The sequence below is a fragment of the Lepidochelys olivacea genome (genome assembly GCF_965140295.1).
Source record: "Lepidochelys olivacea isolate rLepOli2 genome assembly, chromosome: 22".
Taxonomy (NCBI): domain Eukaryota; kingdom Metazoa; phylum Chordata; order Testudines; family Cheloniidae; genus Lepidochelys; species Lepidochelys olivacea.
In genome coordinates, this window is record NC_140432.1 from 10,823,759 (window position 1) to 10,849,511 (window position 25,753).

Here is a 25,753-nt window from a genome sequence, read left to right on the forward strand (position 1 = left end):
GAAAACACATCACCACTGATGAAGTTTGCAGGTGACCCAGAAAATGGGGGAGAGAGAAATAATGAAGAGGACAGGTCACTGGTACAGAGTGAAGTGAATTGCTTGGTATGCTGGGTGCAAGCTGTGTGTGGTTTAATATGGCTAAATGTAAAAGTTTATAACTAGGGACAAAGAATATGGCCCTTGCTTAGAGGATGCAGGTGCTCTTTTTCAGTCAGAAAACTGAAAAACACAAAACAAAACAAAAAAACATCGGTGATGGTGGATAATCAGCTGAACACGAGTTCCCAGTGTGACACTGTGGCCCAAAGCACTCATCCTGGAATGCACAAGCAGGGGAAATCTCAAGTAGGTTATTTTACCTCTGTATTTGGTGCTGGTGTGACCACTGCTGGAATCCTGTGTCCAGTCTGGGTGCCCACAATTCAAGAAGGATGCGGACACATTAAAGAGGGTTCAGAGAAGAGCCACGAGAATGACTGAAGGATTAGAAAACCTGCTTGATAGTGATGAGAAGCAAGGAGCTCAATCTATTTAGTTTAACAAAGAGAAAGTTAAGGGGTGGCGTGACTACAGTCTGTAAGTACCTGCAGGGGGAACCGCTACCTGATAATGGGCTCTTCAATCTAACAGAGAAAAGCATAGCACGATGCAATGGCTGGAAGTTGAAGCTAGACAAATTCAGACTGGAAATAAGGTGTTGATTTCTAACAGTGAGAATAGTTAACCATTGGAACAATGCACCAAGGGTTGTATTGGATTCTCCATCATGAGCAATTTTTCAGTCAAGAGTGGCTGTTTTTTCTCAGGGCTCTATTCTAGGAATATTTCCAGGGAAGCCCTAAAGCCTGTGACAAGGTTGGACTAGATGGTCACAATCACCCTTTCTGACCTTGGAATCTAGGACTCTCTGAACTCCAGCTAGTCAATGAGAACAACTCCGGCAGCTTGGCCCTGGGCAGTGTTTCACTCCAAGTTGCATCAAAGGGAAGAGTAGTGGTGGACCTGCTCACCCTGCACCAGCTTGGGGAATAACTACCCAAGAACACAAGCCCAGCAGCTGGCTGAGTTCTGCCTTGCCCTGACTTGCTAGCCACTGTCTTTGCCTCCCTTTTGCTGCATTCAGTCTGCCTTTTCCATAGTTTGCCCCCCAAGTGTCCCGAGATTTTCTCCCTTCCATCTGGTCACCCTACCCTTCCCTGAGATTTTCTTCCTCCAGATCACTTCAATCTTCTGCTCCCCTTAGCCGCCTCTGCCCTGCGGGGAGCAGCCAGCAGCCTCCACCCCTGGAGACAAGCAGGGAAGGCGGAAGGCAGAAGGAGAGGGGGGGGGAAAGGTAGGAACCAAAGCAAATATAGCCTCAGATCATGCAAACGTGTGCGACCCCCTGTGCGTGTGTTACAGGTCTTTGTGCCCAAGCCACAGAGGATTTGAGGCTGCCACTAGATATAGAATTAGCCCCCGCTATTGCAGTTCGTGCTTTTCCAGCCACGAGGTTCCCGGTGCAATCCCTGCCGTGCCAGCCAAGAGGGCAGCCCTATCACAGCCGCCCGCCCTTTAAGCCTGCGAGTCGTTGGCAGGAGGCGGCTGAAGTTAAGCACATGCACCCCCACGCCCCATGGCAAAAGCGGCAGCCCAGCCCCCGGGCACTTGCAGGGTCGCCCTGCGTGCCCACGGCAAGCTGCAGCGCTGCGGCTCTGCCAGCAGGTGGTGCTGTGTGAGGTTATCAATCAGCCGGGCCGCCGCCCCCACGTGGTGATCCGAGACGGTGCCTGCCCGCGGCGGGGGGGGGGCTCGGAGTGTTTGGTTCCCCTTGTGCCCCCAGTTCCTCGTCACCCCCCCGCCCTCTTTCGGGCTGCACGTGGCCAAGGTAAGCGAGGCCAGCTTCCTGCTGCTGTCCTGGGCCGGGGGGAGGTGGGGGGGGTGGAAGGAGGCCAGCCGAGTCCCATGCACCTTGCAGCTGGTTGCCCGGGGGTCGGGGGGTGGAAGGAGGCCAGCTGAGTCCCATGCACCTTGCAGCTGGTTGCCCGGGGATCGGGGGGTGGAAGGAGGCCAGCTGAGTCCCATGCACCTTGCAGCTGGTTGCCCGGGGGTGGGGTGGAAGGAGGCCAGCTGAGTCCCATGCACCTTGCAGCTGGTTGCCCGGGGTGGCGAGGGGGGCTTCCCCCTTGCATTTCCTTGCCCCACTGCTCAGGCGTTCGCCAGGCCCCACGTGGTTCACCACAGATCCGTGCCCCTGCCTTTGCAAAAAAAGTAACAGCCCATGGCGGCTCCCGCATGGCGCCGGCCCCTTCGAAAGGCCTCTGCCCCTTACACGGGGCTGAAATCATTGCCCTTCGCACCGTGCCCGCGCAGCCCGGGCCCTGTTTTACCGGCTGCCCTCCCAGCCTCCCCCCTGGGTCTGGGGTGGGGCCGGGGATGAGGGGTTTGGGGTCTGGGAGGGGGTCAGGGCTAGGGGCAGAGGGTTGCGGGGGGGCAGGAGGGCTCTGGCTGGGGATCAGGCTCTGTGGTGAGGCCATGGATGAGGGGTTTGGGGTGCAGGTTTCCATGGGGGGAGAGAGGACACCCCCACCCCCACCCGAGACCTCTTTTGCTGCAGGAGCCCAGGGCCGAGCACCTCTCCCTGCTGGGCGCCTGCAGCCCTTAATAGCCTGCTCCGCAGCTTAGAGGGAATTGAGGCCCAATTTAAGCCCCCCTGTAATGGCAGGGAATTGATTAGGTGAGACACACCCAGATTAGCCCAGCAGTTGAAGGTTACCTCATAGGATCATAGACTTGCAAGATTGGAAGGGATCTCAAGAGATCCCCCTGCCTTGGGGGGAAGTAAATGTAGACCCTTCCAGGTAAGCGTTTGGCCATCCTGTTCTTAAAAATCTCCAATGAGGGGGATTCCACAACCTCCCCAGGCAACCTGGTCCGGTGCTTCACTCTCTTTAGAGTTAGGCTGTTTTTCCTAGTGTCTATCCTAAATCCCCCTTGCTGTGTAAGAAGGTGGTGAAAATCCCAGAACTCAATGGGACTCTGCACCGTACAATGACTCACACACCTAAGTGTTTGCAGGATCGGGGCCTTAATTATCATGAGGGTTGGGAATTATACTTTATAGGCCCGGTTATCAAGGGTTGGGCACCCATGCAGCTGGGACCTGATCTTCAGTGCCCAACATAAAAACCTGGCCACTGCGCTTAGTGCCTAATAAGTGTTTGATGTCTGTGAAAGTGCAGCTCCAGATGAGTTTAAAAGAATCATTCCTTATCATTGACTTTTTAAAGCCATGTACTTTGTAGCAAATCGATGGCTGGTTAGTTTGTAGTAAGTCATTAGGTGTTCCCCATTTCTTCCTGTCCAACATAGGTGTTATTTGCTGCTGCTGCTGCGTTCCACCCCAGAGGTGGCTGTGTGCCCATAGCAGTTGAAATAATCATGGGCGTAGTTTGCAAAGTGCTTTAGAAGAGTCTGATAGTAGGTAAGGAGGGATTGGAAGTGGGGAAGTAAGTTTTGGGGAAGAGGGTCTATTATTTAATTGATCCTATTTGCTTTTTCAGTCCTTAAACAGTGAGCTGGAAAATCTCTTGGTTTCTGGTCTGGAAAGCTCAGTCTGAAGAGGAGGGGTTTGGCCAGCTAGTATGCGCCAACCCTGCCTTGCTGCAGGTTTTGGGGCAGGTTGAGGAGCCTTTTTGTAACACTGGAAGTTTGGATAATTAGGCGTTTCAGTCTGCTGGGTTTATGACCAGCTCCTCAGCAGAGGAGGGATGGTCCAGAGCTCACAGCACTAGTCTGGGACTCTCATCTGCATGGCCACAGACTTCCTGTCTGACCATGGGCAAGTCACTTAGTGTCTCTGTGCCTCAGTTACCCAGATGCACAATGGGGATACTAGCAGTGCCCTGCCCCCCAAAGGGATTGTGAGGCTACAAACATTAATGTGTGGGGCTCTCAGATACCATGGTAGTGGGGGCCAGATAAGAATCTAAGAGAGAGAGCTTTAGACTGGGCTTTTCCATAATAGTCTATTGGAGTTAGGCACCTAAATCCCAGTGCATTTCAATGAGTGCCTAATTCTCTGAGGCTCCTTTGGAAAAGCCCAGCCATAATCAGAGCAACTTCAGGTTAGATATGGGAAAATCAGGTCTGCAGTGTAACTGGTGCCTGCAGTTGCTTTGGAAAGTGGGCACAGGGAGGAAGTGTTGCCAGCCACTCTGGGGGCTGTTTTCTGATAATATAGGGGATGCTAACCCCATTGAATAACGCCTGCAGCCCTGCCAATCTGTGATCATAATGCCAATCCATGTGGTAACTGGAAGAGGTTTCTGCAGCAGAATGCCAACTTGCCACTGTAGACAAGGCACACAGGCTGTTTCAGGGCAGATATTTGGTGCCAGCCCAGGTTGGGAGTGACCTGAAGTTTATGGCCTTCTGATGGAAATTTGGCTCAGATGCATTCAGTTGATGATCTCCACCCAGATGTTAGGCCCTGATTCTGAAGTCAGGTCCCCTTAGCACAATCACCTCCAGCTTCCTGGGTTCGATAAGACGACAGGGGTCCAAGCGAGCAGCTCTGATTTCATCCCCAGAGCTCTGCTCCTGCAAGGCCACGCCCACCAAGCCCTAAAAAGAACTTCTATCCATTCCTCCCTCCCTCCTTGCATTATTGCTTCATAGATTTCAAAGCCAGAAGTGACCATTCTGATCATGTAGTCCGCCTCCTACCTGCCCAAGACTGTAGAATCCCACCCAGTGATCTCAGACAGGCTGCCTGATCGCAGAGAGGCGAGGATTGGGAGGATTTGCAGTTTGGGCTTTCCTTTCACTGCTCCACATCCTGCTTCAGGAATATTGGCAGGGAGAAGCTCTCCCTGCGGCTGCCCATCAGATAAGTGGAGGGTTTTTAGTCCCCAGCCCTCTCGTGCCAAACGAGCTAAATTCATTTTAATTAGAGCACGTAAACATATTAGCACACAAAAAGGGGACTGGCAGGTAGGGAAGCGTTGTTGTCTCTGTACACTGCATGGGTAAGGCTGGCCCTAGAATAGCGTGTCCAGGTCTAGTGGGCACACGTCAAGCGAGATGTGGAAATGCTGGGGAGAGGTCAAAGGAGGGGTTAACAAAAAATGATCCAGGGGCTGGAAAACAAGCCAAGTGATGGAGCTCGACCCAGGCAGCTTAGTGAAGAGAAGGCTGAGAGGTGATTTGATCGCTGTGGCTAGGTATTTACTCGTGCAAAGAGATCCGGGTGCGAGGTTCAGTCTTGCTGACAAAGGCACCAGAAGATTCAGTGGCTGGAAGCTGAAGTGCAGTAAATTCAGCAGTGAAGTAAGGGGCAATTTCTTAGCAGCGAGGGTAATTAAACAGTGGAACCGCTTACCAGGGGAGATGTGGCCTCCCCATCGCTTGGAGCCTTTACAATTAGATCACATATTTCTTTTTAAAGATATCTGGGAGAAATTCTATGGCCTGGCTATGCAAGGGATTGGGCTGGATGGTCATGGTAGTCCCTTCTGACCCCTGCTCATTCCCTCACTTCATGGGCCAGGGAGAGAACAGGAAGTTCTGCATTGCCCTCAATGTGCTCATAACAGTTGCTGTGGTGTATTAAAACAATGGCTATAATGCAGTCTCATGCTTCAGGGCTTCAGTTTGTCTCCTGCAGGGGTCAGGAAGGAATATTTTTCCCCAATGCATAAATGACCAGATGTATTCTGGGATGTTCTTTTCCCCCCACCTTCCTCTGAGGCATCAGGGTTTGGCCACAGCTGGAGACGGGATAGTAGATGCAGTGAGCGGTGCAGAGAATCCTCGTTATCAGATGTCTGGCTGATGAGTGATGTTCTCACAGTCAGCGTTAAATTGAATGCCAGATTTGGGGTCAGGAAGGAATTTTTCCCTGGGTCTGATTGACGGGGACCTTGGGCCGGAGGTGCGCCTTCCTCTGTAGCGTGGAGCACCGATTGCTTGCTAGGATCACCTGGGCATATCTCACCCAATCATTTCTCTCTCCTAATCAATCCCCTGCCACTGCAGAGGCCTCAGGCCCAGAGGTTGCCTTGGTCTCCCCTTTTCTCAGCCTGTGGCCCAGTTTTAGCCTCCAGGAGGCTGAAATGCTGTAGGCTAACCCAAACTATTGAGCGGGGGTGACTGAGTGAAACTGAATGTTCTGCGTTATACCAAAGGTGAGGCTATGATCTCATGGTACTTTCTGGCCTTTAACTCGATGACACTGTATCTACTGGGATCCCATCTTGCTACAGCCCCGTGCATCCCCCATAGTGTTGTGGTAACAACTGCACCTTGCCCCACTCTTCATTCTCTGAATCTTCTGATTGCATACATTAACCACTCTCCAGGTCAAGGAATTGCACCTTACCTCCCTTTAGTGCCTGGCCCTTTCTCAGCTTAAGTTCTCTCCTCTTCGCCAGTGAATGCAAGCCGAGTTTCTTTAACCTTTCCAAAGAACCGAGCTCCCCAGCTCCCTGTGTCGTTATGCTGGCTGCCCTCTGCTCCACCTTCTCTGGTTCTTGTAATCGCCATGATATAATAAGGCTGCCACAGCTGTTCACGGTATTTTCCTTGTGGCCTCCCTAGACTCTTATGCGGCATTTGGAATAGCTGCTGGTGATTTACAGTCACCACACTTCTTGATCCATCCCAGGATTTTCTTGGGCTGGGGTTGGGTTAGACTGTTGTTTTTTAACACGGCGGACTGTGAGCAGAAGGCTTCATGTTGGCCACCCAGCTCCGTTTCTCTCTCCCAGAGCATTTAGAAGGTGCAGGGTATCCTTGGAATGATTTTCCTTCCTGAGGTTTGTCAGTGTTAGAATAATAATACTTCAGAACTTCTCTGGTGTGTTCCACTTGAGGAACTCGAAGAACTTTAAAGACATTAACAGAATAAAGCCTCATGGCAATGCCTTGGAAGGCGGGATGGTGTGCTATTTGGCAGATGGGGAAACTGAGGCACAGAGAGGACAAGGCAGTGGAAGAGCTGGGAACAGAACCTGGTCTTCTGACTCCCTGTCATGCACCTTAGTTGCAGGGCCAATCTCAGCACGTGCTGTAACATTTGGTCCCCCCAGTGGGTGTCGCTTGTTCCTGAATGCTAATGGGCCAAACTCAACCCCAGTGTAACTCGGCTAGCTTCAGTGGAGTTACACCAGGAATGGGATTTGGCCTGATGTATATTCATGGTGGAAGGCGGTGAGTTGCTAAGCGAGTGTCGACTGCAACCAGCATCCTGGGAAGATGGAGACCCAGACAATTTATGTGGCTGGGGTTTTATCTGGGGTGCACCAGCCAATCTCACCCACGGCTGTGGAGCGCCAGGCTGTTAGCCTCTGGAGTTAAACAGCTCATGCAAGGCTTCTGACAAGGGGCAGTTTTTGGGCTGCCTCTGGGGGGATGTACAAGGCAGGCTCACAGAGGGGTGGCATGAAAGCCCCAGGACAGGCATCACACATCTTGGAAGATCCAGCGCAGTTTAGAGATGTGCAATCAGTTGTTTTGCAGGACAGCAGAGTCTGCAGCTGCTCTGGTGCCTGCACCCAGCCTTGCTGTCTTCTTCTAGTCTGAAAATCATCAAGCTTTGCTCTGTCCTCAGCAGGACTGGGAAAAGAGCCAGCCCATCTGGCTTTCTCCTGACCATTTGCATGGGGAAGGAAGAGAAAACCACAACCACAGGAGGGGAAGGAGAACGCACACGATCCACAAGGGCTGCTTTAGTGATCTGGGGAAGGAGACCTTGTGGGGTTGATCCTGGGGAGCAACCAAACACCCCCTTTCTCTCCCTACACAGCTAGTGCAGCCATAGCAGTCCCACATTGTCGGACCCGACAGTCCCATATGGAATCTTGGCCTGCCTCTTTAATTAACAGTCCCATCTCCTCTGCCACGTGCAGCTGTGACAGAGGGTCCCATGAAGACAAGGAGGTGGTGAAAGAGCAGCTAGACGGGGACTGAGGGTAGAGATCCCAAGAGCGATCACCTGACAGATTGCCACACCCCAAAATAATCCTCAAGCCAGTCCTGCCTCTTGGGCTCTAAATAAAAATGTCTGATTTTGTCACTTGGTTTTTAACGCACAATGGTCAGAGCCCGTGGTCCAGGCAGCCGGGGCGGTTGGGCCAGGTCCAGTCTGGGTGCTGGGGTTTGCATTTCTGCCGTGCGTGAGATCAGTCTGGCCCCCCAGGTGTGGCACGAGGGTGCCTTTGTTGTAGAGCTGGCTATGGATGTTTTTTAAAAAGCAGGGCAACCAGGTGGCCTCTTTGCGGAATTGCAGTGTGGGCAGAAGACCAATGGCAGGCCGGCAAAGTAAAGCTGGACTGCCTTCTCGGAGGCAGACGGGTCTCGATAGAGGGCCCTGTTTCTGCCCCGTAATTACCTTAGCGCCGCCCAGGGGAGGGGCTCATTCATTTTGGATCTCTGAAGGGACATAGCTGGTGATGTACAGAGGAGCCAGAAACAGGCTGGCGTTTTCAAAAGGGCCTCAGAAATTTAGGTACCCATCTCATTACATTTCAGTGGGATGTGCGTGACTAACTGTCTAGCGGATAGAGCACTGGATGAGGATGCAGGAGACCTGAGTTCTGTTCCCATCTCCGCCATTGACTTGCTGGGTCACCTTGGGCAAGTCTGAACAACGCCCTGTATCTCAGTTTCCCCATATGTGAAATGGGGATATTGGCACTGACCTCCTTTTTAAAGTGCTTTGAGAGCTACTGATGAAAAGTGCCATATAAAATGTGGGAATTATTATTATTGTCCTTGCAGATCTCAGCCATAAACCAGAGAGAGGGGAAGGACAAAAAGATAACAGATGTCAGGGAGGGGCCCCCATTCTCCTAGCCAGCAGTCCCTCTCCCAATTGATAAAGTCAGTTATGGGTCGAAAGGACAAGTAGCCAAGTTTTTACTGCTGGGCGCTCTGCAGGAGCATCATCCAAAGGCCACTGAACTCATTGGAACGGCTCCCGGAGCACGGCTTTGGGGCTGCCCCTCAGTAACGCTATGACACCGTTTAGCAGCATCACAAAGCTGGTGATTTGCGTATTCATCACCAGCAGTAGTTTGGGGATTCCACCCTCTTTTTTTTTTTTTTTTTTTAAATGAGCACAAATCTCATTGTGTCCGGGGGGTTCTTTGGAAAACTCAACCCCATGTGCAAGCAGCGAGAAGCATTTGCAACTCTGTGGGCTGATCTAGCAGTTAATGGGGACTCTGTACCAGGCTCTGCCATTGACTCAGCGTGACCTTGGACCAGTCACTTTGTCCCTCTGTGCCTCAGTTTCCCCAGCTGTGAAAGGGGGGTGGTAAAGCACACAGCAATTCTCTGATGATGTTACAGAAGTGCAAAATATTATTAGGATTATTATTTATTACTGCTCTCATTGGGGTTTTAAAAACAATTTCTACTGCTTCAGCACGTAAGCCAACCTGAAACTGTTAGGGGTTAGGATGAGACATTCTTGGGGGCTGCAGGCTAGCTCACATTTTCTTGTGCTGGAGCCGGTCACTGTCAGTGACAGGATGCCAAAATAGATGGACCATGATGGGGCTGATCTGTAACGGCGATGGCTGTATACTTTAAATTGCTGCAAAGAAAGAAACGTTAATTACTTTGCTGAAACCACACACAGCTGTGCGACTTTAAGCCCAGAGTGTTCATATCCTGAGACTTTTATGTGGAATAGCACTTTGTTCCATGGTTGGCCCTTGTTGATTTCAGTGAGGCTGCCTGCAGCGTGATCAGAGTGAGTGAAGGTAGCGGGACCCGGCTTTTGGTGACCCGTCACCCCATCGTGATGTCTGAGCTCTGCCATGGTGAAGTGGCCCCTGTTTCTCCGTTGTACGTCTGGATCTTGAGTTCTCATCCTGAGGTGGGTTCATGACCAACCTGCCCTTCCCATATTGCTGAATGAGAAGCAGTTTCCAATTGGGTGTGGGGATGCCTACGGGTATGGGAAAGGTTGAGAACCACTGCTTTTGGGACAGTGTGGACCAGTGGTTAGAGCACTTGACTAGGACTCCGGAGATGTGGATTCTATTCCTGGTACTGCCACTGGCTTGCTGTGGGTGACTGTGGGCACTTCCCTTCCCTCTGCCTCAGTTTCCCTATTTAGATTGTAAACACTTGAGGGGAAGGGACTGTCTCTTACTATGTGTTTGTACTGCACCAAGCACAATGGGGTCGCAATCTGTGGAGGAAGGGGAACTACAGTAATACAAACAGATAAAAAGACTCCATGAGTATCTAAAGAACTCTTAAAAGGAATACAGTTCAGGTCAAATTTGAAATGATTGTTTTTCCCCACCGAATTTAAGACCACCAGTAATGCGTTTATGGTTTTCTTTTTTCCAAATCCTAGTGGGACTATTTATATCTATAAACAAACAAGCATTCCCCTGCAGCACTGATGTCACAGACATTGCAACACTGTGCTAGGGCTTGAGCACCTGAAAGTGAAACCAACCTAACACTGTCTAAATGTGGTTTTTTTACGTTCTTTCATGTGTAAATACAAAAGGCAGTGTGGACTAATGGGTAGAGCACTGGACAGGGATTCCCCTGGAGACCTGGGTTCTATTCGCAGATTGGCCACTGTTGTATATATTTAGATGGACTATATAGACCAAATGTGTTAACATAACCCAGATTCGGGTTAGTGAGTGAAGGTAGCAGGACCCGGCTTACAGGACTTTGGATAACAAGATTCAAGGCTTGGCATAAAGAGACCTACCTCAGCCTGCTTAATACTGTGGCAAACCCCCCATTGGCAGGCCTTTTAAACCCTTAATAAAGATACAGAAAAAAGGGAAATCAGATCAAGCCTTTGAAACATGCAATATTAAGTAAAGTTTCATTTTAACAACATCCCTTGTTCCCTTGCCTGTTAGCTGGAGAGAGTTCTTAGAAAGCAAACCTCCTTGTCAGACAGTCTCCTAGGTAGAATCAAAGTTGGTCATAACTGTCCTTTTGGAGGGAAAGAGAAGAAGTGAGTTGCAGTGGCTTGGAACTGCGGGTGCTGAGGAAGTCTGATCCCATTTCATCCCAGATGGTCTCCTTCCCCTTCTGTCTGTCAGCAATTATTGTGCTTGTGCTCAACTTATTTTCTCCCCAAAGTCGTTTCTCTTAAGGCCCCCAAAAGGTAATGACGGGTAGAATAGGCCGTATGGCGGACAAAATAACAAGCGGTTGGCCTAATTTTCAACACACCAATTCCGTTCTAGTTAAAATGCGGTGGCGTAAGCCGAACACTGTGTCCTTGGGGTATTTTTCCATCTACAAGAAGCTGGAAGTTGTACTCATTTCCCAAGAGAGCTGCGTTCTCAGGCCAGAGCCATGCCAAATTTCACCGCCCCTGTAGAATAAGGTGGTAAGCACGTGGGTCAGTATTTCCAGAAATTGAGGATGGATGCCCAAAATCACTAGCCGCTTTTGCAAACCTTGCCCCTGAACGCTTGGATGCGAATAATCAGATACTCCGAATCTTTCAGAGCTTCCCGTCCCTCGATGTACATTGATCAATAAAGCAGACACACATTGTGAGGGGATGTATGTAAATGTGATTAAAGATTAAATGGCTCTGAAATGCTGTGGGCTTTAAAATCAGGCAGCAATCAAAAACCCCTGGGAGTTCTCACTTTAGATTCACAAGCCACTTCCTCTTTGCTGGCAGCAGCTTACAGATGAGCTGTTTTCATGAAAGGGCCTGGTCGTCCCTACGGTGTTGACTACCTTCCTAGAGAACGCAAAGCAGAGGAAAAGAAACTCATCATTAAACTGAAATTGACATGTGAACTCCCATTGGTTTTAAGCTCCTTTGAGTCCCCTTCTGGAGCTGTAACTCCATTAATCTAATATAAAACACCATAATAGAGAAAATATGGGGCAAGATCCTCCACTGCTATACATTGGCATAGCCCCATTGACTTCTACGGAGCAGTGCCCACTGACACCAGCTGAGGATCTGGCCTGTAGGTCTTCGATCAGCGCACCGTGTTTGTGTAAAAGGGAATGATGCAGCTAATGAGTTGTAATTTGCGTTGACCCTGTGAATTTAGATGTATTAACTTCACCGCTGAAGAATTCTCTTCAGTCATTCAAACCTCTTTATTCTCCACCCTGCCTTCTTGTAGAATAGTCCACGCCGAGAGGGCGGCTGAGGTCGCTCCGTCAGGCTAAGCCATGTGAGAGGCAGAATTTGCATGCCCTGGTGTGGAGTGTTAGAAAGGATTTAATACGCTTCCCCCTGAAAGCTATGATCAGGGATAACATGTTCTTAGCGGTGATTAGGATGATTATGTATTACTTGTAATCCAACAGCAGCAAGGGGCCCCAGTCAAAATTACGGCCTTTTCCCCACTCCATGCTAGCTACTGTACATGCCCATGGCAAGAGACAGCCCCTTGCCCTGAGAGCTTACCGTCTACACAGGCAAAGGGTGGGAGGGGAAACTGAGGAACAGGTCATAAAGTGATTTTATTATTATTACTTCAGTGTTTAGGAGCCCATGCTCCAGGACCCTGTTGTGTTAGGTGCTGTTCAAACAGAACACAAAGCCCTAAAGAGCTGTCAATCTAAATATAAGGCAAGAGACGACAGATAGATACAGACAGATGGGGGGGGGGGAGGGCACAAGGAAACCGTGAGACCGTATTGGTCAGCATGGTGGGCTTGGTCTGTGCTCAGCAGCAGCCTAACCATTGTGAAGGGAGCTGAGCAGGACAAGATTGCATCTGTCAAAGCGGCTACAGAGACGTGAGATGTTGAGAGCCTGGCTGAGAGTTTGAGCTGTGCAGATTGATAGGGAAGGTCAGATCTTAGTGATGCTATGCGGAAAGAATCTTGCTCAAGGTCACGCAGCAAGTCAGTAGCGGAGTTGGGAATAGGACTCAGGAGTAAAACTCTTGCCCTGTTGAAGTCAGTGGCAAAATTCTCATTGCTTTTAATAGAGCTGTGACTTCACCCGACATTTCTTGACTCCCCGTCCTAGTGCCCTAGCTGCTCAATAGCACGGCATCCCTTATGTGGTCTGCAATAAAAGCACTGATTGTGTATTTGAGGTTATGTTTTCCCCTTCTGCTATCTTGTTTGGAGATATCATTTTTAACAGCTAACACATGGATATTACCAAGAGGACTTTTCCTAACAGCATAATCAATACAGTACAACTTTTGTATAGTGCATTCTGGGATGCAGTTTGTATGGAAGGCATTGCAGAGTTATGGTTCACTGCAGGTCCCTGGTATAAGCTACAGAAAACAGTTGCACGGCAGTAGAATTAAAGCATTTAGTCAGCAGGCCAACTGCAGGGGGAGAGAGATGTTGAAGTGTAGACAAGGGAGCCATACGCTGCTTTAAACTGGCCTGGAAAGTCAACTAGGAGGTTGGAGGATGTTGCAGACAGTGATATAGCAGATCATAGACGCTGCGGAGGAGAAGGCTCTTGAGGTGGTGGGGAGACATGGAGAAGCGAGTAGATGCTTGCATGGGGGCCGTGAGCAGGAAAGGGGAGTGGAGGAAGGTGGGAGGCGGTATCTACACCAGGAAATTAAACCATTTGTAATTGAACACAGACAGTTCAGTGTGTCCACATGAGCCACGCTGAACTAGTTTAAGAATCCTTGCAGACAGAACGCTGCTAGCGTGGGTGTAAGCCATTTCAGTTACAGTGTCCTCTGGCTGCCTCTTCTAAACCTCCCATTACAGCTCACAGAAGCAGCAGATTCTGGGAAATTCCATATGGGAATATTAGAAGGGATGGATAATTGAACATTTCAACAAGTCTGTGTCCGCACAGACACTAAACCAGTTGAAACTGAATTGGTTCTTAGACCCAGTACAAGCCTCATCAATGCCAACCAGTTTTCAAAACGCTTATGAACAGGCTGCAGCATTTCTGCATGTGGTTGTTACATTTGTTGCGAGGAAATTAAACTGGTTCTTAGACCAGCACCTGTCTTCAGTGCAGTCAAGAGTTGTAAAAGGTGGCTGCTGTCCCTTTAAGAGAACTCTTAACTTTGACAAAAGCAAATAAATTCACCAGGTGCCTTCTGGTAACTTCTGATTTGAGTTTCTGGCCTTGTTCAGTCTTAAAGCTCCTGATGCAAAAATCATTTTTCAGTACTTTGGGGAGGCAAAGTGGTAATTTCATGCTTTTCTTTAAACAAAGTGGTCACTGATTAAGCAGAGAAAAGAAACCGAGATTTTTTTCAGCCCTGCTATCAGCCACTGAGGTTCTCCCTTCCCTTTCCAGTGTAGTGAATGAGAATGCTTCCTCCTGCTGAATTCAGATTCTATCCAGAGAACTGTCGCTCTGCACCTTGCCCTGGGCTGTGGGGGAGCCTGCCAATGAGATAGCAAAGTGGTTGGACTTGACTGCAGCCTGCCTGAGCAGCTAAAGAATGATGCCAGGTCTGGTTGTGCTTTACAAAGAATGATAAGTAGAATTATCCTCAGTGGGGAGGGGAAGTGATTTGTCCAAGGCGAATGGGAATAGGACCCAGGCATCCTCAATCCAAATCCAGTGATGTAGCTGCTGGACCCCAGAGACTGTCTGCAAAGTGTATGCCTGCACCCTGATTTAAGGCAAGGAAGGTTTAAAGCAAGACAGAAACTCCCCTTACCCTCCAGGTGCAGTAACTCCAGTGCTGGGGCACAGTGTTATTCAAAGTCAAATGGACTCAGAGTAAGTAATGACATGGTCCAAGAAGGGGCATAACTTCCTACAGGTAGTATGGAAAAAGAGATGGGCCTATGTCACGGTGCAGCAACTCACCCCTGCGGCGCCTCCTGCTGGTCTCTCAGGGAATTAGCTCTTCCAGCCTCTAGAGCGCCCTCTGCAGGCCAGTGTCCCGCTTGCCGCTGGCCCCCATGTCCCTCCTGGACCCCGGTGCTCCTTTTACCCAGGGTGCTGCCCCCTGGCAGTACCACCACAGTCTCTGGGTCTCCCCTTCCCAGGGAGCCCCCACCCACGATCTCCACCTCTCCTCAGTCTTTGGCTACTACCAGTCACCACTGAGCCCCCGCACACTGGGGCAGACTGCAGTGTATAAGCCAACCATCACAGGCAAGGGGGCTTTGGATCTGCTGCCTCTGCCTACCCGTGGGCTGCCCCCTGCAATCCCGGTACCCCTTTTTAGGCCATCTACCAGGTCCGCAGCCTGGGGCTTTTCCAGGCCAGAGCTCCCCAGCTCCTCTGGCCTTCCCCCAGCCCTGCTCCACCTTAGGTACACTCCCCAGCAGCCAGGCCCTTCTCCCTCTAAAGGCAGAGAGAGACTGTCTGCTCCTGGCCCACTGCCCTCTTATAAGGGCCAGCTGAGCCCTGATTGGGGTGTGGCCACAGCTGAGCCTGCTTCCCCAATCAGCCTGGGAACTGCTTGCTCCCAGCCACAGCCCTCTCCTGGGCTGTTGTAAGCCCTTTAAGGCCGAAGCGGGTGACCACCCTGCTAAAGCTTCTACTTCCAATAGTGCGGGGATGGGGATGGTGAAGGAGCGTGGTACCCTGCCTCTGAGTCAAACAGCTACAGACCCGGAGCCTCACAATCCCTCCTGCCCTGCGTCATCCTTTAAAGGAACTCAGTGGGATTCACTGGACTTGGCCCCGCAGGGCAGCAAACAGCCTGATACGGGTGGACTCTGGAGTTGTACCGTAATTCACAAATCCAGCTGGGGCAACACCTGCGTGACATTGTGCCATTCAGTGCAGTGCATCCTCCCTGTGTCTCCCGCTTCGCTGGGATGGCTCCCCTTTAGGACATGGGTTGGCCAAAGCCTACAGAGGAAATCGGTAAACCGGGATCCAAGTGTGCCGCTCCTCAAGCTGTTGTCACTCTGCATAGATTCCAGCCACCTTGGACAGCGCCAGTGCTGAACTGCCATTGGCGAAATAACGATGGCCATCAGTAAAGTCGGTGCTATGTGGTGCAAGGTGTTCATAGGCTTTGAGGAACTTTTGCCACCACAGAATCTTGTAGCAGAGCTTTAGTCCCTAAGCCAGGAAGCATGCACCGTATAGCAGCTGTTCCCCACCTCTTCCCAGCCCCATCCGAGCACTCAGCTCTTTCCCCCATCATTCAATATGGAAATCAGTGGGGACCCAGTGAACACGGAACCGCTCACTGTAAGGCGGTCACTTTTCAGGGTAGAACAGTGCTTGAAAGAGACCTTGCCAAGTTGCTTGATGTCCTGAATGTAGAGGAGGGGAAATCCCAAGCAGGAGGATGTCTTTGTGTAAGATGTAGTCTTTCAGTCATGTAGAAAAGCGCCTGGATGTCCAGGGTTACTATATGGGCTTTGCCATTAAGAAGGATACAGTCCATGTTGCAGTCTGGAAAGGTCCAGGGTATTAGCCCCTTAATGAAACAAAATTCAGAGGCAACAGAAAGCCTACTCTGTAAGTCACAGGGCTCACTTTGAAGCAGGTAGCTTGTCCTGGTTGATGGGAATATGGACAGAACCTCCTGAATTTGGCAGCGTCTGGAGGATGCTCTGGGACAGAGATAAGCGTGTCTGCTTCCTGGTGGTGTTTATCATCATGGTATATTCCAGGGCACTCACCCAGGCTACTGGGTAGATGTAATAATTTGTATTCTGCACGAGAGCTTCTGTTATACTATGCTCCAGCTGCCACTGAAGTCAACATGAGTCTTTCCGCTGATTTGAATGAGAGTTGTATCAGGCCCATAGCCCCACGAGAGAGGCAAAACAGTGGTGGTAGACTTGGTCCCACAGGCTATCCGCCCTTCCCCAATAGATGTGCCTTGAAGAGACACTATCGGATTAATCATCATATAGAGGGAAATTCCTTTCTATGTTAAAGATGCTACCTTAATGATGACAATGCCTAGGTCTTATACAGTTTTTATCCATAGATCTCAAAACATTTCACAAAGGCGATCAGTAGCATTATCCCCATTTCACAGGTGGGGAAACTGAGGCACAGGTTGGTGACAGGACTTGCCTAAGGTCATGCCCCAGGCTAGTGACAGAGGTGGGACTAGAACCGAGGTCTTCTGAGTCCCTGTCCAGTGCTCTACCCACAGACCACACTACCTTAGGGTTTGTTACAAATGAAAGACTGAAAAGAAATGGTGCTTTGTAAGTCTGTCGGTGCAGTGTTTGCTTATTGTATTTCAAATTGGACCATGAAAATAGATGAGTGAGTTTCACTTTCATTTCTCGTGAGGAGGGGCAGGGACACCACATGCACACATCCCCAGAGAGTGGAGTTCGGGCTCGGTCACTAATTCAGAGACAGTTTTAGGTCAGTTTCATTTTCAGGCGCTCACGCTTTAAGCACAGTGTTGCAGTGTCTGGATGGTTGATGCTGCAGGGGAATGCTCATTTGTGTATCTATAAAATACCAGTGTGCTCCCGCTGGGAATCAAAACAAAAACCAGAGACATGTTACAGTTGGTCTTAAGTTTTGTGGAAAAAAAATATGGAGTTAAATGTGACCTAACTGTGTCCCTTTTAAGAAAGAAATCTTCAGATACAAAAGGGTGGCAAATGCACTTACAGAGTCTTATTAATTTGTCTTATAGTATCCCCGACTAAAATCATGGCCCATTGTGTTAGGCGCTATGCAAACACATAGTAAGAAACAGACCCTTCCCCTAAAGAACTTACAATTTAAATAGACAAAGCAAAGGGGAAACTGAGGCACAGAGCGGTGAAGTGGCTTGTCCACAATCTCAAAGCAGGTCCGTAGCATAGCTGAGACTAAAATCATGACTGCTTAGTCCCAAGTCTTAAGTGTCCAGTTGTCCTTCAGGATGAACTCCATTGAATGACACTAAGTTCCTGTGACAGTCACATCCAGATCCTGTAGGTCAGGTGGAATTTTAAGGCTTCATGCTTGTACCAGGGCAAAAGGAACATAATCCATCCAAAATGCCTTACAAGTGCATTGACAGGACTGAGGAGGGAGTCTGCTCATTGCAGAGCTCAGACAAGAAAGAGTGCATGTGTCAAACTCCCTGGCCCTTCCCTCCTCCTCTGGGCTTCCGAGAAGAAAACAAACTGAAATTTATGATCAATTGAGTTCAGGCTAAGGCTGGGGAGATAAGCCGGGATGGATGGTGTCGCTGCAGGCAAGTTCTGGATATTTCCAAGGTTACAGACTTCCTTGAGGAAGAAATTGCAGGAGGTAGCATTATTTCGGATGGATTGTGAGAACCGTTCCCCGGCTGAAGCTGAATGCCCTTTCCCATTTTGCTTTCTGATGGAATATCAGATAAGGGAGTCTAGAAATAGGGGCAGCACTTGCAAATGAGCGTCGTAGGCACTGAGTGAAGGTTAGGTGGCGTTGCTCGTAAAAGGCCTGGAGCCAATAGGAACGGCAGGAGCTCAACACCTTTGAAAATCAAGCCCCGAAATATCAAAGACCTGATCCTGCAGTCCTGATGTGCAGGCAGCCCCTGCTGAAGCCAATGGAAGCTTTGCTAGCATAAAGAACAGGAGGACTTGTGGCACCTTAGAGACTAACAAATTTATTTGAGCATAAGCTTTCATGTAGCTCACAAATCCTCCTTTTCTTTTTGCGGATACAGACTAACGCGGCTGCTACTCTGAAACTTGCTAGCATAAGGATTGCTGGATTGGGTCTCAGCTGATGGTTACAAAAGGAAAGACAGCCCCCCTAAAAAGTTTGGGACTGTGTATAAATTAATGTACACGAGGGATAGGCAGGAGTCGGAGAGTTAGAAAGAGGAAGGGAGTTGGACCAGGAAGGAAGAGGATCAGAGATGATCACATCTGTAGAAACACTTCTGCTGATCTGGAGTTTTGGAAGGAACACAGGTTTTACAAAGCTTATGTTTCAAGGTCTACATTGACAGAAGAAAAATGACCCTTTAATTCTATTAACAATCAGTGCCAGCATTTCTGTCGCAACTAAAATCCCAGCACATACATTCGGGGGAACAACCCTGCACTTCCTGAGGGGCGGGACACCCAATATCTTCTCTCCAACCCTTATTTCTGCGTGTCTGTCTGTCCTTTCACAGAGCATTCTTGGTGTCTCTCATTTCTTGGGAGACCAAAAAAACCCACCAAGCATAGGGCTCAGGGTTTCAGTTCAGGCTCCAGGCCCTGTATCCTCTCTCCGGCAGTGGCCAGTACCCAGTGCTTCAAAAGAAAGCAAAACAAAGCCTTTCACAATGCCTGTGAACTATTGTGTAACTCCATGGTTGCTGGGCAGCTCACCTCCTCAGTCAAGAGGGCTGATTGCCCTTATTATCTTTTGTTAGTCATTAGGCAGCAGGTTTGCTCAAGACACAGTTCTTAGATAAACAGGGAAACAGTGATCAGGTAGAAATGTCCTCATGGGGGGCCCCGCCTGCCTTCCCCTGTCTACCTGCCAGTCCCGGCTCCAACCTCCCGTCCTTTTGCTTGCTCATAAACAGGCAGTAATAAGAATCTGATGAAATAGACTTCAGCTTTGATGCGCACGACCATACCACTTAGTGGTAGCAACTGAATGCAGAGTTAATTAGACAATGATTGCGTGTTAATGAAACGGCCATTGATCGGTAAAAGAAAGGGGAAAAAAACAAGCCCTTGACTGAAGTTCAGTAACAAGATGAGAGAGAGATTCACTTAGTTCAAAACCGAGACGGCAACAGGCTTGGAGCAGCAGCAATGATCTATGTAAAGTCAACAAAGGACGAGGCTGCTTTTCCAAGGAGCCCTGTTAAATAGGCATTGACTGTTTTGACACCCCAAGCTCTTTTTATGAAGCTGTCATCACATGGGCTTAGATCAGGCCCGTCACCTACACGAATGGTCTTGTGTCTGTTTTTGAAGCTCCCTCTATCGCTGCCGAGGGAGACTCCTGTGGAAAAGGAGAGTGGCACAACTCTTCCTAGGGGAAATTCAAAGCACATGCCGTAGCCATGCAATAAATCCCGGATTGCGTGCCGCGCCGGTTTCAAGTGTTTGTTAAAAGATGGGTTTAACGAGCGGGGGGAGTGGGGATGGTGGCTTGACCGCCCCAGGGGACTGGAGTCCAGGGTTTATGCATGGAAAAGGTATAGAATGGGTTAGCGTGAGGGCAAGCCCCCACCCACCCAGGTGCCATGACCAGTCAGCACCATTTCCACAGGCAAGAGAATTTGGTCTTTGTCTCTCTTCATTCTTGGCTTCTCTGTCGAGGCACTTCGGGCGTGTGACCGAAGGAACTTTTGATGCCAACTGACAGAGGGCACAGGGTACATAAGAGATACAGAGATCCCCTGGGTCTGGCATCTAGCTGTTAGTCCACCAAAGAATGTCTCTAGTGAAAGCCAGAGAGTCATCATCATCGCTGTGTGGTGTATGTATGGAAAACGTGTGCAGAGCTGCCTATATATACGAACAATATTTTCTCTGGGACTGTGAGTTAAGGTAAGTCAGCAAAAGGTGACCTGCCGACCCCTGGCGTGCAGTGGGGAAGAGACGCTTCTCTTTCTCTGGCTGGACATATGCAGTTTGAGTATTGTATGGTTCATAATGGAGGCCCATTTACAGTCTGAGCAAAATGTGAATGAATCGATGGTGTAGCCTGGAGGAAAAAAGCAGAACCAGCAGTGGTTGTCCTGGTCAGGGGAAAAGACAATGAACTTTTGGAATTATATGTGGGGTGCAGATGAATCGCCAGTTGTTCCTTCAGTCTGTGAGGACAAGCTGCCAGCTGGCTGCATCTTATGAGAGGGGAAACCTGTCAAACTGGTTGAAAATGCTGGGGAAAGGACTCGGGGTCATCTGTCTTGTAGGAGATAAGGGAATGCCTTGTGAGCTAAGATTAGGCTCTAGAAAACATGGTATGATTTTGTTTTATGTATAACCATTTGTTTCCAGTATTCTCACACTTCCTATCACTTGAATGCTTGTTCTTTCATAATAAATATATTCTTGTTTTCACCATTTAGACATATCTAAGTGCTGTGTGTTAAGTAGAGTGGGGATCCCGAGTTGAATCTTACAAGTTGGCAGTTACTTTTCCTTTGGAAATATCAAATTTGTGAGTTCTGGAGGCGTTCAGTGGAACAGGGCTGGCCAGTGCAGAAGGGGTTGGGTGTGTGTATCACTAACCTGTAGAGAGACAGCAAAGCCTGCAGAGTGCTTGGCTTGCCAGAGGCTGGTGGTTGCAAGGAGCTGATGGATCCGCATCCGGTACAGACAGGGCTTCTTCACGCTAAGGGCTGGCCATGGCAAGGTGCCTCAAAACCCTAGGAAGCATCCCGGGGGGTTATGATGTCAATGCAGTCGCTGCTGGGAGCTGGCCTGAGATGGGTTCTGTGCTGGGAAGCCACACGACGCACAAGAAGCAAGGATTTTTTTATCCCTGTTAACATGACTGATGTCTAAACAGTGGCCTGGAGGCAGTAAGATGCCCAGAGGAGCCATGTGTGTCTAGCCATGTTGATAACCCAGGCCAGTGGAGATGGATGTTGGGTGGAGTTCACCGAATATGGGTGGGAGAGACGTCTGTGGGGTCCAGGCCAGCCCAGAAGTTGTGATGTGTGGGACATGGCCCAGCTCCTCTGGCACATCCGTGCAGCACCAGCTTTGTAGTCAGCATGGGGGAGGTGGAGTAGATCGGGCTGTGGCTCACTCCTGTGAATAGCACGTGTATGTGTGGGATGGAGCTTTCCGTGGATAAGTACCCGCCACGGGGTGGACAGGAAAACCCCGGCCTGCGGAGCATGGAGAGGGGCATGGGGGTAAAACTCTGGCACAGAGAGTGCAGAAGAGGCGAAACTATGGGTAAATTCCCCAATGGCAGAGGAAGTTTGGAGGAAGGGGAGAAGGAGGTAAAATTTCCCTTTCTATCCCACTTGCCAGTAGGAGGAGCATTGGTGGGCCGGAGCTGGGGGTTAAGAGAGTTTTGTTGGCATCCTGGTGCTATGGGAGGGTCGGATGCTCCATCGGTCACATCGTCTGTGTATCCCAGGCTTTGGTTTCCCAGGACAGGTGGCTGCCAGTACCTGGCTGTGGCTGTCCTGCCAGGCTAGTCCTGCAGTGAATTTCTGAGCCTGTGAGATGACCACATCTCCCCCTTTTTTCCAAAGAGGTGGTGGAGGGGCCTAGGGCGGGGGAGTCTGGGCAGACAGCCCTGGTCAACAGACAGATCTATTGACCTGTTAGTATTTAACGTTGTTTAACCAAGTAGAGATAAACGAAAGCTTTCAGGGGCTGAACAATCGCACACATCACAATTAAGGTGGCACGTGCTCAGAGGACGAAAAATCAATAGGCACAAACAGGAGGTTTTAGTCTCTATTTGAACTTGAGGAGAGAAGTGCATTTTCCCACCACAGCAGCTGGGCCCTGCACCATCCAGGAGCCTCTCTATTCATTGTAGGCAAAGGCCTTTATTACCTTCCCTAATCATTTTTTCGTCTACGCTTTTGTCTTCATCAAAAAAGAAAGCCACACTGATTGCCACGGTGTTGTTTACTGAGAGGCCATCCGGAACGCTGCGCCCACTGCATGCCAGCGGGCCACCGGTTGCTGCCTTCGTGGCTTAACAGAGAGAGAGAAAGAGGATTTCCAACGGAGACCTGCTCGGGTGCAAGGGAATGGGCCTCCCAGTTCAAACCGGCTCTGTTCCCATGAGTCTCTAGGGCAGTGCAGAGGCCTAGGTGGAATGCCTGATTCCAGCTGCTCTTCAGAGCCCCCGTGGGGAGAGGGATTATCAGCCGGGCCCCTTTGCGCTGAACATAGTAGCTCTGTTATAGGAAGGCAGGGTGGAGGTTGGCCTTCCCCCACCACCCTGTGCCAGCAAAGCAAGGTCAGCGGGGAGCTTGGGTTCACATCCACCTCCCCGAGGCTGGCAGAGAGCAAGCCATGTCCAGAAAGCAGGGGAGGCAGCCCATCGTTCCCCATTGTGAAGCAGGGTCTCTGCTAGGAGCCGCTCCTAGCAGGTAAATTGTAATGAATTATGCTCAGTCCCCGGTTATTCCTGTATCACCCGGTGATTAATGGGCTGACCCTTCATGCTAGACCGTGGAAGTGTAACATCCTATCTGGTGGACTGTCACAGCTGTGTGAATTTCTCCCCTCCGGATCGGCGGCTGCTGCATACCTGCATGGAGGGAGAGCAGCATCTGCAACCTTGTGTGCTCCAGAACCCCCCACCCCACCCCCAGCAAAGGACCACAGCATTATTCGCCTGGAACGGGGTGGGGGGAGAAGCCCTGGGTGGTTCGAGTGGGCAGTGGTCATAGTGGCAGGAAGAGTGCTCTGTGATAAAGACCCACGCAGGGGAAAGATGGCAGAGTGAGCTGGGCATTTGGATCTCCAGGGGACTGTCAAAGGAGATGCCGTGGAGTCGTCAGGCCCAAAATGCGGGGCACCTGGGCTGTTCGAAAAGGGTTTTGGTGAAGTGGTTGGAGGCAGAGGGGCTGGGAGTTGGGAGGTCAGAGTTCGAGGCCAGACGCCACCGCTGACTGGGGCAAGCCATTGAAACAGTGTTGAACCAAAGACAGAGTAGTGGAAGTAGGTCAAACTACCTCCCTCAGAAACCCCTGGGGATTGTTTATGTCAGCAGTGGATTGGTCTCCTGGCCTGGATCCTCCAAGGTATTTAAGCAGCTAACTCCCATTGACTTCAGTTGTGGTTAGGCACTGAAATACCTTTGAGAGCTGGGCCTCTATGCCTTTTAGAGTCCTTCAGTGAAGACCATTTTTGACAGTTTCCCATGGCACCCAGGACCTCAAGTGCTACAGCTAATGTGTGGGAACCAGAGGGGGGAACTAGCTGGAAACAGAAGGGGAAACCAGCGACAAAGCACGAGGGAATCTGACCAGGTTCACCGTCCAAGCTGAACGAAACAATCAGCATAAAGGATGGGATTAAAATGCTGCTGTTTGCAATATCTCTTTGATTTAATAGGCAACACGCATTAATCTTGCCTTGCAGCGGCCACCGTTAAAAAGCCTGCTAGATAAGTTACCGTGCAGCAGTGTCCGAGGATGAGCTGAATGTCTCTGTTCTTAGTCAAGGAAAATACCTGCAAGATTTCAGACGCTGCGGCATGATAGCTGCTGACTTCTTAACGGCGATTGTTGTATGTGAAGCAGGTTTTTCCTCAGCACTTACATATCTTTGAGGCTGATTTGGGGGTCATTCATTTTTCCTTTTTGATCGGCTCAATTTCTCTTTACCTCCTCAGAGCTGCACAGCTTAAAATAATCCACACCAAGGGGTGCTGATTATTTTCTAGCGGGGCTGCTGGAAAAGGAATTTAACTGTCTTAATTTATAGTAGCTTGCCTAGTGAGGCCTGGGTTGTGTGCTGAGTTAATAAGCACTGGAGAGTTCCCGTCTGAAGGGGCCTGTATTCAAGAGGGACGAGGGATTTTGGAGTCCACTTGAGACACCTTTAAAAGGGCCTGATTTCTGGAAATTGCTGAGACTCCACTCCAATGAAAATCAGGTATCTCACAGAGGGAATCCAAAATCACTAGTCACTGCTGAAAGTGTAGACAGAAGCCTTCTGTTGATGAGCAACTTTTGGCTTAATCAGCTGTGCACTGAGATGCCACCACCAGAACAGTGTCTGGTCACCTGGGTACTTTTGCCTAAGAAGTGATGGTAGGATAGGGCCTGGCGTACTCAGGGTTAGGCGGCTGTTGCTGGTTAGAGTCGAGTGTGGGGATTTTCTGTCTCTTGCTGGAAGAAAGCGGCAGCAAACGTGCTTGGAGAAGGACAACGTTTGCCCCAATGTTGGGTGAACAATAGTCCCAGCACTGCTCCAGCCCAGACGGAGCACTCTGCAGGGGACAAAACGCGAATGCACGCTGTTATGGCTGAAAGCTGGGTCACAAAACGGACTCCTGTCGCCTTTTTGAGGTCTGCAAATTGGGGCACTCCTCCGGTTCTCTTGCTCCCGCAAAACTTACTCTCCATGAAAAAGGAGTGTGAGACTGGGCCCTAAAATGGAAACACTCTGGGCTGGACTATTCAGGCTTTCTTCTTAGCATCACCCCCCGTTGCAGCGCTGCGATCGTACCAGTGTTTGAACCACTGTGTCAACGAGGCATGTGCAGAGCAGCTCTAGACAAGATAGTGATAAAAGTACCTGCAACCACCAGTGTCCGGTCGATGCTAGCACTCCTCCTGGTGGAGCTGTGGTGACAGGAGGCTTGTGTGCCAGGCTGTACTTCATGTACATTGTTTTCTTCACCAGAGGGGCTGTCTTTTATTTTCCGCCAGTGGCTCCCCCGGACACTAGGGCGAGGCAGGATCTTACACACACTAATTGGGGCTCCGTATGCGGATCAGATTGCAGAATCGGGGCCAAATGCGTGGTGGGCCAGATTTTTCAAAGGAGCTCAGCCCTCATTATCAGACAGTCTGAAATGCTGAGCTCTTTTGAATCTTGTAGGACTGGAGATGGAGATAGCTAGGCAGCCAATGCAGAGCTCCACTGTGCCTTCCTCATTACACCCTGTCACGTGATGATCCCTGTTGAATGTTACTCCTTGCATTCACTTCACTCGGGGAAGACTGTTCAACTCTACACAAACCCTTTAGTAAAGGGCATGGGAGCGGCCATCTCACCCGCTTCTGAGGAAATGTGTGGCATGACAAAACACTGCCCTGGCCCTTTAAAATAATCTGTCCTCTGTGTCTAGAAGGGAGGGTCTTTTTGTTCAGGGTCTCAATGTTGTTCAGTGTTGATTCACCCTGCAGGCTAGGAAATGATGCTTTTTAAAGGGGCAGAATGGTGCACAGCGCTAGGAAGGGTTAACCATCTTGTTTCTGCTCTGCTT

The 25,753-nt window shown here is 49.9% G+C and overlaps 1 long non-coding RNA gene across 1 annotated transcript in view; it reads left to right on the forward strand.

The window, feature by feature from the left end:
• The first annotated feature begins 1,746 nt into the window (after positions 1–1,746).
• Positions 1,747–25,753, forward strand: part of LOC311511396 — a 30,726-nt gene continuing 6,719 nt past the window's right edge. The window contains exons 1-2 of the long non-coding RNA XR_014709269.1: positions 1,747–1,870; positions 9,718–9,868. This is a non-coding gene — a long non-coding RNA (uncharacterized lncRNA). The remainder of the gene's footprint in view (positions 1,871–9,717; positions 9,869–25,753) is intronic.